We start from the raw sequence: 12,008 nt of genomic DNA on the forward strand, positions 1-12,008 counted from the left end.
ATAAGCCCCTTTTCCAAGTTTACTGAACCAATAAGTGATAGAGCCTGTTTTTGAACCTGAGTTTTGAGACTCAAGGCCACTTTGTACAACTGTTGGAAGATCCATATTTGAGTCTGAGCACAGCCTTGCTTCAGTGCACTGGGGGGGCAAAGCACTTAGCCTCTCTGTACCTTCAGAATTTGCAAATGAAAAGTACATGATATTCTTCCGATTGCTGAGAGCTTGGCTACTCAAAATTCCCTCCATTTTCCCCCTTGGGAATATATTTCCGCTAATATATCCCACTAGTGCAAAACCTCAATTGAATCTAAAGGAATCATCAGACAATCCAAAGGAGGGACATTCTACAAAATATGTGACTAGTACTCTTCAAAAGAGTCAGTAATGAAAAACAAGAAAAGAATGAGGAACGGTCTCAAGTTGCATGAGACTAAGGAGATGTGACAACTAAATGTAGTGTAAGATCCTGGGTTGGATCCTGGATCAAATAAGAACATTAGAAAAACCAGCAAAATCTAAACAACCTCTGCTCTTTACTAAATATTTGTAATAGTTATATTGAGGTTAATTTTTTTAGTTTTTATAACTGTTTTCTGGTTATGTAAGATACTAACATAAGAAGAAGCTGGGTGAAGTGTATATGGGAACTCTAATATTTTTGTAGCTTTTCTAAAATAAGAAAGATAAAAAAATAACTAAATAGAAAACAAGTAAATGTAACTGAATAGGGTGTTCTGAAGGGAAAGTAAGTCTAAAATAACACAATTTAACAAAGAAATTAAATGGAATGAGTGTAAATTAAAATTGATGGTCTCATATTTTCATCATAACCCCTTAATTTTACTTCACATTCTTACTGAGGTATAATCCAAATATCATACAGTTCACCTATTTAAAATGTACATATAATGATTTTTAAATATATTCCCAGGTATGTACAATTATGTCCAAAATCTAATTTAATATATTTTTGTTTAAAAATATTAAAAAAGCTCATATTATAAAATATTAAAAAGCTTCCTACCCACAACTGTTACTTGATGTCTCCCCTTTGTTCTCCCTCCCTACCCCATCCTTAAGCAACCACTAATATACCTTCTTTTCTGTGAATATTTCCTTGTTGTAGACATTCTATATAAATGGAGTCATAGAATCTGTGGTCTTCTTTCACAAACATCTTTGTTCAGCAAACCATGTTTGCATGGTTCAGGTCATGTTGCACATCAATACTTCATTTGTTTTCATTGTTAATAATATTTGATTATTTAACATTTAGTTTCTCTGTTCATCAGTTGATAGATAAGTAATGTTTTGGGGCCATTTTCCTGATAGCTTATTGTAAAATATTAGGGTAGAATCCTCCCTCAGCCTCCTGTGTTCTATATATATCTTGCTTCAAAATGTGAAATCTTGGGATGAAATGTCCATGTGATTTCCAAGTACCCCAAGCTGTATTGTTTATTTACATGACATTGTCAACCACCTTAAAATGGAGTCAAGAAGTGTCCCAGAATGATTGATAGGAAAATTCAAATGTGGGTTATCCTATGTCCAAATCAGTAGCTACTACTTCAGGAGAACTGTGCAGTGAATCTCCTTAATGAATAAATATAAGGAAAAATATATAATATGTTCAACATTGCCACTGTCAAATTTTGAGAAAATGGAATTTTTTTTGTGGCGACAAATATATTTTATGCTTGTCATGGAATTTTCCTTATTTGACCCAAGGATTAAATGAAATTCTTATGTAATAGTAAGCAATATAAAATATGTCATTTATATAGTCCGGTTAATAATAAGAAACTATTTCATTTAAGAACAGATTACTAAGGTATTTCACTTTTACTGGAGCTGATTTGTATCTTAATCATACTTTATTAGCAGAAGTTATAGGAAATAAGGCAATGTAAGGGGAAAATAAACCTCATTTAAGAATCCTATGGTTATGCTCCGAAGAAGGGAGCTAAAATGGCAGCACAGTAGGAGGGCCCTAGGCTTTTCTTGTCCTTCAACTATAAGTAGATAACTATAAAATCATTTTCAACAGACAAGAAATCAACCTGAGAACAGACAGAAAAATTACACAGTAAGAGGGAGAGAATAAGCCACATTAAGGAAGGTAGGATGGCAGAGATGAGGTTTAGGGTAGAAACAGATCATGGGTGTTACAGAGAGGAGGGAACCATGATTGTGGGGAAAGGCAAGAGAGAGTGGAGCACACAGGAATACTCACAAGGAGAACACTTCCCCAAAGCCATTGGCTAGGAAAATGAGAGAAACAGATTTTCGTGAGTTTTTGCAAACAGCAGGACTCAAAGACTGAAGTTTTAGAGGTCCATGGGCTTGGCTGGGATAGAACCCTGAGGTTCTGCCCTGCTCCTGGAGAGAAGGCAGGCAAGCAACTCCAAGGCAGATGGCCTTATCTGAGGATCACCTAAGGCACATGGAGAGAGACTTTTTGCTCTTTTTGGAATGCATCTATGAGAGGTGGCATTCACAGAGATGCCTCTCTGGGGACAAAAGACCTACAGGTACCATTTCCTTCCCCCAGCCCTCCTGCATAGTAACAGAACTACGTGCTGAAGGCAGCTAATCAAAACACTGGCTCTTTAGCCTGCTTTGCTACAAATTCCATGCCCCTGTGCTCTGGCACGACTGCTCTTCCTGGCCAAACCTGCATCCATTCCAGTGGGGTGAGACCCTCCCCCAGAAGATCACTGCAGGTCCTACCACAGCATGCCTCTAAAGTGTAGGATTTAAAAGTTAGCAGGCTTGGCAGGGATAGAGCCCAAATTGCACTGCACTGCCCAGTCAGCCAAGGAACCCAAAGACAGTGTGGAAATAGCAATCTGAATAATACCTGGAACACATGAAGGGAAATTATTCACTCTTCTAGGAGTGCATTCCTGAGAGCAGCAAACACAGAGAGCCCACTCCAGGGACAAAGGAGCTGGCTGGCACCATTTTTCTCCCCCTGTCCCTCAGCATAAACCAACTTCAGTAAACAATACAACAACAACACTGGCTGCCTAACCTGTTTCCACCAAATCCTGACCCCCTGTGATCTGCCGGTACTGCATTTCTCGAGCAAGTGTGCCTAAGTCATTGTGCAGTAGTCCCCTTCCCTAAAAGACCAGCCCAAAAACCTTTGTATGCATTATGTCTACCAATCACAGAATTCTGCAAGACTTCAGTCTAGTGGAAGTAGTACCAAATATCATTTGAGAAGCAGACCAGAGGACACCTAGTTAAAGTTTGCCATACTGTGGCCAAGATCCAAACACTGCCCATTGAAGGCAAGAAGAGCCTCTGCAGATGGCCTGAAGGACAGAGCAGCCAAGACACAGGAGCAGACTGCATGCAGCAGGGACACTCCCTGAAGCACTAGGCCCTAGGCACTATACAACCTCTTCTACATAAAGCCATGTTCTCAGGAGCAGAAAACATAACAGGCTTTTCTAACACAGAGATGACAGAGACTTAGACAAAACGTGAAGTTGGAGGAATTCATTCCAAAAGAAAGACTTACAATTAGTCATGGCCAGATACCTGGCCTGAAGGATACAGCCGTGTCAACACAATAGCAAAGTGCACACAGCACACTGGAGACAATCCCATGAAGCATTAGGCCCTGGGCACTATATGACCCCTTCTTCATAGAACATTACTCTCAAGGGCAGGAGATGTAACAGGCTTTTCTAACACAGAGAAAAAGACAGAAACCTAGACAAAATGCCAAGATTGAGGAATTCATCACAAACTGAAAGAGCAAGATAAGGTAATGGCCAGATATCTAAGCAAAACAGATATAAGTAACATGCCTAGTGGAGAATTTGAAGCAACAATCATGAGGATACTTGATGAGCTTGAGAAAACATGGAAGAATGGAATATTAGTCATAAATGGAATGAAATCTTACCATTTGCAGTAACACATTTGGAGCTAAGGAATATTATGTTAAGGAAAATAAGTCAGAAAAAGACACATACCATCTGATTTCACTCATATGTGGAGTTTAAGAAACAAAGCAGATGAACATTGGGGGGTAAAAGAAGCAAAGCAGAAAATAGACTTAACTACAAAGAACAAACACAGTTACTGAAAGGGAGTGGGTAGTATGAAGCATATAATAGGTGATGTTATATTAAGAAGGGCACTTGTGATCAGCCCTGGATTTTGTATGTAAGTGTTGAACCACTAAATTCTACACCTGAACCTATTACGACTCAATATGTTAACCAACTGGGATTTAAATAAAAGACCACTGTAGTTATGTTCAATTATGAAGTATATCATTGAAACTCAGATATCAGCAAAAGGGTGACATAGAACCACCAAACTCTTTTTTTAGGATCTCCAAACTGCTATCCTTTCCATATAAATGTAAAAATACAACCAGAATGGTTAGAACCAACTTTCTCAGAATTTTAGAAAACAGTGACCTGAATCAGTAAAAAAGACAACTTTAAAATGGTAGGAAAGCTTAGTAGTTTTCCTTTCCCTTTTCCTACCTCCTTTCAAGCATGGCAGTAACCTTAAAGTGGTAGCAGCTCTGTTCCTCGTCCCTGGATCCAAAAGAGCAGAGCGGACGTTTTCACAAATTTTTATCAATGTCTATTCCAACCTGTCTGGGGCTAGTCAAAGGACTGATAAAAGGAGCTCATCTCTGTTTCACCTAAAGTGGAACTTTCTACTCTGGGGAAAAGTAGAGGGCGTTGCTTGAACACATTGTAAGGCAATTAGAAATACTGCAAATTCTGCAGTCTCCTGGGGCAAAAGACTACAATTGATTCATGCAACTGACCACCTAAAACCTAAGGGGAAAGCTGAGATGAAAGTTTTTGTTTGTTTGTTTGTTTGTCTTGTTTGTTTGCTGTTTTTAGGAAAATAGGGCATTCAAAAGTGTCCATTAACTCAAAAGTGTCAGAGATAAAGAAAATGTCTGGGACGAGTTGTTTTTGGTTTATTTGTTTTGTTTGTTTTTTTCTTCTTTTATTTTTAAGTTACTAACATTTTAGGAAATATCAGTCAGAACACAGGCTGAACATAATCTAAGCCTAAGCACTCAAGAACAGCAAAATTGGGAGCAGGGAGAAAATTTGAACTTCAAATTTGCCACATTTGTGGTATTCAAATTCAATTTTTCAACAACAAAACAGGAAAGTGTGGCCCAATCAAAGAAAACAGAGTAAGTCAAAACTAACTTGTCTGAATAATGCAGATATTAGATTTTTTTAGACTTTAAAATAATTATCTTAAATATTTGCAAAGAACTAAAGGAAAGCATATGCAAGGAACTAAAAGAAATCAGGACAACAATGTCTGAACAATTTTCTTTATCTCTGACACTTTTGAGTTAATGGACACTTTTGAATGCCCTATTTTCCTAAAAACAGCAAACAAACAAGACAAACAAACAAACAAACAAAAAACAAAAGTGAAATACCAATAATGCTATAGAAATTATTAAAATAAAAACAGGAGCTAAAAGCTATAATAAATGAAGTGAAAATTCATTGGAAGAGTTCAAGAGCAGATTTGAACAGAAGAATGAGCAAACTTCATGATAGGGTATTTGAAATTATCCATGTGAGGAGCAGAAAGAAAAAAGAAAATTGAAGCGAGTGTAAGGGATCTGCAGAATATCATCAAGCAGACCATTATATGCATTATCTGTCCCGGAAGAAGGAGAGATCAAGGGCAGAAAAATAATATGCCCAATTTTGATTAAAAACATGAACTTACACACCTAAGAGGCTGAGCCAATACCAAGTTAGATTAGCTCAAAGATATACCCATTGAGACAGAAACAAAGATGGAACCTTGAAGGCAGTAAGAAAGAAGGGACTTTTCATGTAGAAGTCATCCTCAATAAGATTAGCAACTGATTTCCCATGAGAAATCATGTAGAATATAAGGCAGTGTCATAACATATTTGAAATGTTGAAAGAAAAATATCTCAACCAAGGATTTTGAATCTGTCAATGCTGTCATTCAAGAATGAGGGAGAAATTGTGGCATTCCTAAATACAAAACTGCTTGTTTCTAGTAAACATTCCCTACAAGAAATGTTAAAGGAGGGAGTCCTTGAGACTGAAATGAAATAATACTAGATGGTAACTCCAAATAAATATAAAAGCCAGTATCATTGTAATTTTGATTCGTATTTACTATTTGATTTAGAAAGTAAATGCATAAAACAATTATATTAACGGGCACACAAATAAAAGATGCAATCCATGACAATAATGTTAAAGGGGAGGGATGGAGATATATAGGAACCACTTTTTTGTATACTATTGAAATTAAGTTGGTGGTATTCAAACTAAATTTTTATAAATTTAGGGTATTGATTGTAATCTCTAAGGTAGTCACAAAGAAAATACATTTAATATATATTCAGAAAAGAAGGAGAAGAAGAAAAACAAGAAGGAGGAGAAGAGGATAAAGACTAAATGCAAAAATAAAGGTGAGTAGTAGAGGAATTAAGGAACAAAAAACATCTAAGATATATAGAAAACATATAACAAAATGGCAAGAATAAGTAATTATCGGTAATTATTTTAAATATAAATGAATTAAGCTGGTCAAATAAAAGGTAGATATTGGAAAATAGTTTTTTTAAAAAGGGATACAAGAATATGCTGTCTACATTTTAGGGCCTATATTACAAGTACGATGAAAGTGAAAGGATGAAAAGAGACATCACATGCAAATAATGAACAAAAGAAAACAGGAAGTCTATACAAATGGTGACAATAATTCAAGTTAAATTTTGTTATAGGAGACAAAGAAGGGCATTGTTTATTGATAAAGTGGTCAACTAATCAAATAGATATTGCAGTTATAAACATGTCACACTTAAAAACAGAACCCAAAAATATATTAGGCAAAATCTGATAGAATTGAAGGGAGAAATAGAAAGTTATGCAATAGTAGTTGGGGACTCAGTACCAAATTTTAAATAATGAATGGAACAATTACAAGATTAATAAATAAATACAAAATATGAGCAATAGTATAAAACAATTAGCTCTAACAAATACATACAGAATACTCTACCTAACAACAAAATACCTATGTTCTGAAGTATATGTGGAACATTATCCAGGATAGACCATATTTTGAGCACAAATTTTAACAAAGGTTAAAATTATACAAATTCCTTCTTCTATGTGAAATAAAATTAGAAAGGCAGAAGGCAAACCAGAAAATCCACAATTTGTAGACATTAAACAGCACAGCACACTCTTTTAAAGAAATTTTTTTTTGTATTTTTACAAAACAGAGAAACAAAATAGACCTAAAACTGCACCTTCAGGATGCCTGGGTGGCTCAGTTGGTTAAGAGGCCAACTCTTAATTTTGGCTCAGGTCATAATCTCAGGCTTGTGAGATTGAGCCCTGTGCTTCATGCTCAGCACAAAGTCTGCTGGAGATTGTCTCTGTCTGCTGCTCTCCTCCTCTCACACACTCTCAAGAGCTCTCTCTCTCTCTCTCAAAAATAAATAAAATCTTTTAAAAAATAATAATAATAAAAACTGCACCTTCAGGAAAAACCATTTATTCTTACCAGTCTTGTACCTCTCCTGGAACGTGACTTTGGCTTCTCATCAGGCCTTGCACTGAAGAGCAGGATCTCTGAAGCCATCCTTGTTATTATAGTTGTCTCCAAGGGGATATCCACACAGTATCTTGTGGACATGAGATGATTGCGTTTATAAACTTTCACAAATCTTTGAGCTCTTGGTGATTTTCTTTTTGCCCATGGCAGCTGTCACTTTGCAGGAATAGTGGTCAATTCCAGTGACCAGAGCATGGTTGTAGGGATGATCTGAGGCACCATTGTCAATGTTCCTCATTATCACCGCTTTTTGTCCTGAGTAGTGTCCAGCCAGGACCTGAGCCACCTTCCTGGATTTCATGAACTTACCCATCCTCATACCAGCTACTCAAACCTACAGCAGCAAAGAAATTAACAGCACATTCTTAAAAAACAATCATAGTGACAGGGAATAAATCACATTAGAAATAACCAGAGATATATTTTTTATTTATTCATTTTCTTATTTATGTTCAGTGTATATTTGCTAGTAAAGAATGGTTCAAGAACACAAACCCATAGATAGCTGCAGCTATGGACAATGGATATATTGTGCTCTACATAAATTTGAAAATCTTTCTTGATTCTAAAATTAACATGGAGAATCAAATTCTTCAGTTACTTGAACTCTGTCACTTTGTGCCCAGCCCACAAAAATTCTAAATATATTAAATTGAAGAATTGTTAAATGGGTTGATAATGATATAGAATATGTGTTTGATTAAAATACACTTAATATTATAATATTAAAACACTAAAAGTTGTTGCTATTCAATGAGCATCAGTTGAGGCACCTGGGTGGCTCAGTGGGTTAGGTGACTGCCTTCGGCTCAGGTCATGATCTCAGAGTCCTGGGATCAAGCCCCGCATTGGGTTCCCTCCTTAGCGGGAAGCCTGCTCCTTCCTCTCCCTGTTCTTACTGCTGTTCCCTCTGCTTGTGCTCTCTCTCTCTCTGACAAATAAATAAATCTTTATTAAAAAAATAATGAGCGGAAGGGGCGGAGCAAGATGGCGGAGGAGTAGGAGACCTAGATTTCGTCTGGTCTCAGGAATTCAGCTGAATAGGGATCAAACCATTCTGAACACCTACGAACTCAACAGGAGATTGAAAAGGAGAGTAGCAACAACTCTCTGAACAGAGAAGCGACCACTTACTGGAAGGAAGGACGTGCAGAGAAGTGAATCCGAAGTGATATGCAGGAGGATAGATGGCGGGGGAGGGGGCCTTGGTCGGCCGCTTCTGGCAAGTGCTAGAGCCGCGGAGCACAAAATCGGACCTTTTAGAAGTTGGCTCCGCTGAGGGACGTCGCTGCAGTGGCTAAGCGGGGGGACGGGGGGGGGTGGAATCCTCCCGGGACAGTGTGGTCTCAGGACCCTCAGGGTCACAGAAAGACCAGGGGTGCCTGAGTGCGGCAGAGCTCCCAGGTATCGGAGCGGGGAAGCCGGCTGCAGAGACGGAGCCGAGGCGCTGGCTCTCAGCTCGGGGTTGCCATAAACTGTTATCCGCGGCCCAGTCGGACCACTGTTCCTCCAGCAGGGACCCAACAAGCGGCAGATCCGGGGAGACTCCCCTTTCTCCCCCAGGAGGAGCGGCGTGGGAAGGCACCTCAGGGATCTGCTGGGTTTGGAGACTCCACACGGGGTCGGGTGCCAGAGATACAAATGCTCGGTCACAGGCCGGGTGAGCACGGAGTGTGGCCGGAGACCAGGGAGACGGGAGTGACTGCTTTTCTCTGGAGGCCCACTGAGGAGCGGGGCCCCGAGTTCTCAGCTCCTCCGGGTGGAGATTGGGAGGCCACCATTTTGGTCCTGGTCCTCCAAAGCTGTACCGAGAGCTTGCAGGGAGCGAAAGGTCCTGAGAGCAAACCCGAGCAGCTTGCTTAGACCAGACCGACAAGGGCAGGGCAATTCAGCCTCTGGCAAAGACATTTGGAACCACGGCAACAGGCCCCTCCCCCAGAAGATCAGCACGAACAGCCAGCCAGCCAAGACCAAGTTTACCGATCAAGGAGAACGGGAGAACTCCAGTGCTGGGGGAATACTACACATAGAATTCATGGCTTTTTTTTTTACCATGATTCATTAGTTCATTAAAGTTAATTTTTTTAACTGTTTTATTTTTAATTTTTCTTTTTCCCTTTTTCAACCAACATCTTATCAATCCCTTTTTTAAAAAAAACATTTTTTATTTTTCATTTTTAGAGTCATATTTTATCTTTTATCTCTTCATAGTAGTTACCCTTATTTTTGGTATATATATATATAAGTTGTTCTCTCTTAAAATTTTGAGATACAGTTTCTTCTAACAGATCAAAATATACCCTAAATCACTAGTGTATGGCTTTGTTCTAGTCTCCTGCCTGATCATATTCTCTCCCTTTTTTCTTTTTTTTTTTAAAACTTCTTTCCTTTTTCAAACTACTTACCTTGTCAATTCCTTTTATAAAATCTTTTATAATTTTCATCTTTACAGTCATCTTCCATCCCTTCATTGTATCAACCCTTATTTTGTACATATATGTCTTTCTTCCTTTAAAATTTTAGGAGGCACTTTTTTCTAACAGACCAAAATACACCCAAAATCTAGTGTGTGGCACTGATCTATGCACTAGCCTGATCATATTTGATCACATTCTGCTTTTTTTGTATTGTTCTGTTTTTGTTTTTATCTTTTTTTTCTCTTCCTTTTTTCTTTCCTTCCCTTTCTTTTCCCCTGGTTTCAGGTCTTTTCTGATTTGTATACAGTATATGTGCTGGGGACGTTGTTAACCTGTTAGCGTTTTGTTCTCTCATTCATCTATTCTCCTCTGGACAAAATGACAAGAAGAAAAAAATCATCTCAGCAAAAAGAACAAGAGGTAGTACCGTCAGCCAGGGACCTACTCAATACGGAAATTAGTACGATGTCGGACCTAGAGTTAGGAATCATGACTTTAAAGATACTAGCTGGGCTTGAAAAAAGCGTGGAAGTTATTAGAGAAACCCTTTCTGGAGAAATAAAAGAACTAAAATCTAACCAGGTTGAGGGTACATACCTCAATATCATAAAAGCCATCTACGAAAAACCTGCAGCGAATATCATTCTCAATGGGGAAAAGCTGAGAGCTTTCCCCCTAAGGTCAAGAACACAGCAGGGATGTCCACTATCACCACTGCTATTCAACATAGTACTAGAAGTCCTCACCACAGCAATCAGACAACAAAAAGAATAAAAGGCATCCAAATCGGCAAAGAGGAAGTCAAACTCTCACTCTTTGCAGATGATATGATACTTTCTGTGGAAAACTCAAAAGACTCCACCCCAAAACTGCTAGAGCTCATACAGGAATTCAGCAAAGTGGCAGGATATAAAATCAATGCACAGAAATCAGTGGCATTCCTATACACCAACAACAAGACAGAAGAGAGACAAATCAAGGAGTCGATCCCATTTACAGTTGCACCCAAAACCATAAGATACCTAGGAATCAATTTAACCAAAGAGGCAAAGGATCTGTACTCAGAAAACTATGAAATACTCATGAAAAAAATTGAGGAAGACACAAAGAAATGGAAAAACGTTCCATGCTCATGGATTGGAAGAACCAACATTGTGAAGATGTCAATGCTACCTAGAGCAATCTACACATTCAATGCAATCCCCATCAAAATACCATCTACTTTTTTCAAAGACATGGAACAAATAATCCTAAAATTTGTATGGAACCAGAAGAGACCCCGAATAGCCAGAGGAATGTTGAAAGAGAAAAGCAAAGCTGGCGGCATCACAATTCCAGACTTCCAGCTCTATTACAAAGCTGTCATCATCAAGACAGTATGGTACTGGCACAAAAACAGACACATAGATCAATGGAACAGAATCGAGAGCCCAGAAATGGACCCTCAACTCTATGGTCAACTCATCTTTGACAAAGCAGGAAAGAATGTCCAGTGGAAAAAAGACAGTCTCTTCAACAAATGGTGCTGGGAAAATTGGACAGCCACGTGCGGAAGAATGAAACTGGACCATTTCCTTACACCGCAGCAACTTCTTCCTAGAAACATCGCCAAAGGCAAGGGAAGCAAAGGCAAAAATGAACTATTGGGACTTCATCAAGATAAAAAGCTTTTGCACAGCAAAAGAAACAGTCCACAAAACCAAAAGACAGCCGACAGAATGGGAGAAAATATTTGCAAATGACATATCAGATAAAAGGCTAGTATCCAAAATCTATAAAGAATTTATCAAACTCAACACCCAAAGAACAAATAATCCAAACAAGAAATGGGCAGAAGACATGAACAGACATTTTTCCAAAGAAGACATCCAAGTGGCCAACAGACACATGAAAAATTGCTCAACATCGCTTGGCATCAGAGAAATCCAAATCAAAACCTCAATGAGATACCACCTCACACCAGTC

At 38.5% G+C, this 12,008-nt stretch overlaps 1 pseudogene; it reads right to left on the reverse strand.

The window, feature by feature from the left end:
• Positions 1–7,615: 7,615 nt before the first annotated feature.
• On the reverse strand, positions 7,616–7,939 carry LOC148162058 (large ribosomal subunit protein eL27 pseudogene; annotated as a pseudogene).
• Between the last annotated feature and the right edge of the window lie 4,069 nt (positions 7,940–12,008).

This window comes from Eumetopias jubatus, unplaced genomic scaffold (assembly GCF_037043125.1).
Source record: "Eumetopias jubatus isolate StellerSeaLion01/CBP00866 unplaced genomic scaffold, mEumJub1_p1.0 scaffold_23, whole genome shotgun sequence".
Lineage (NCBI taxonomy): Eukaryota > Metazoa > Chordata > Mammalia > Carnivora > Otariidae > Eumetopias > Eumetopias jubatus.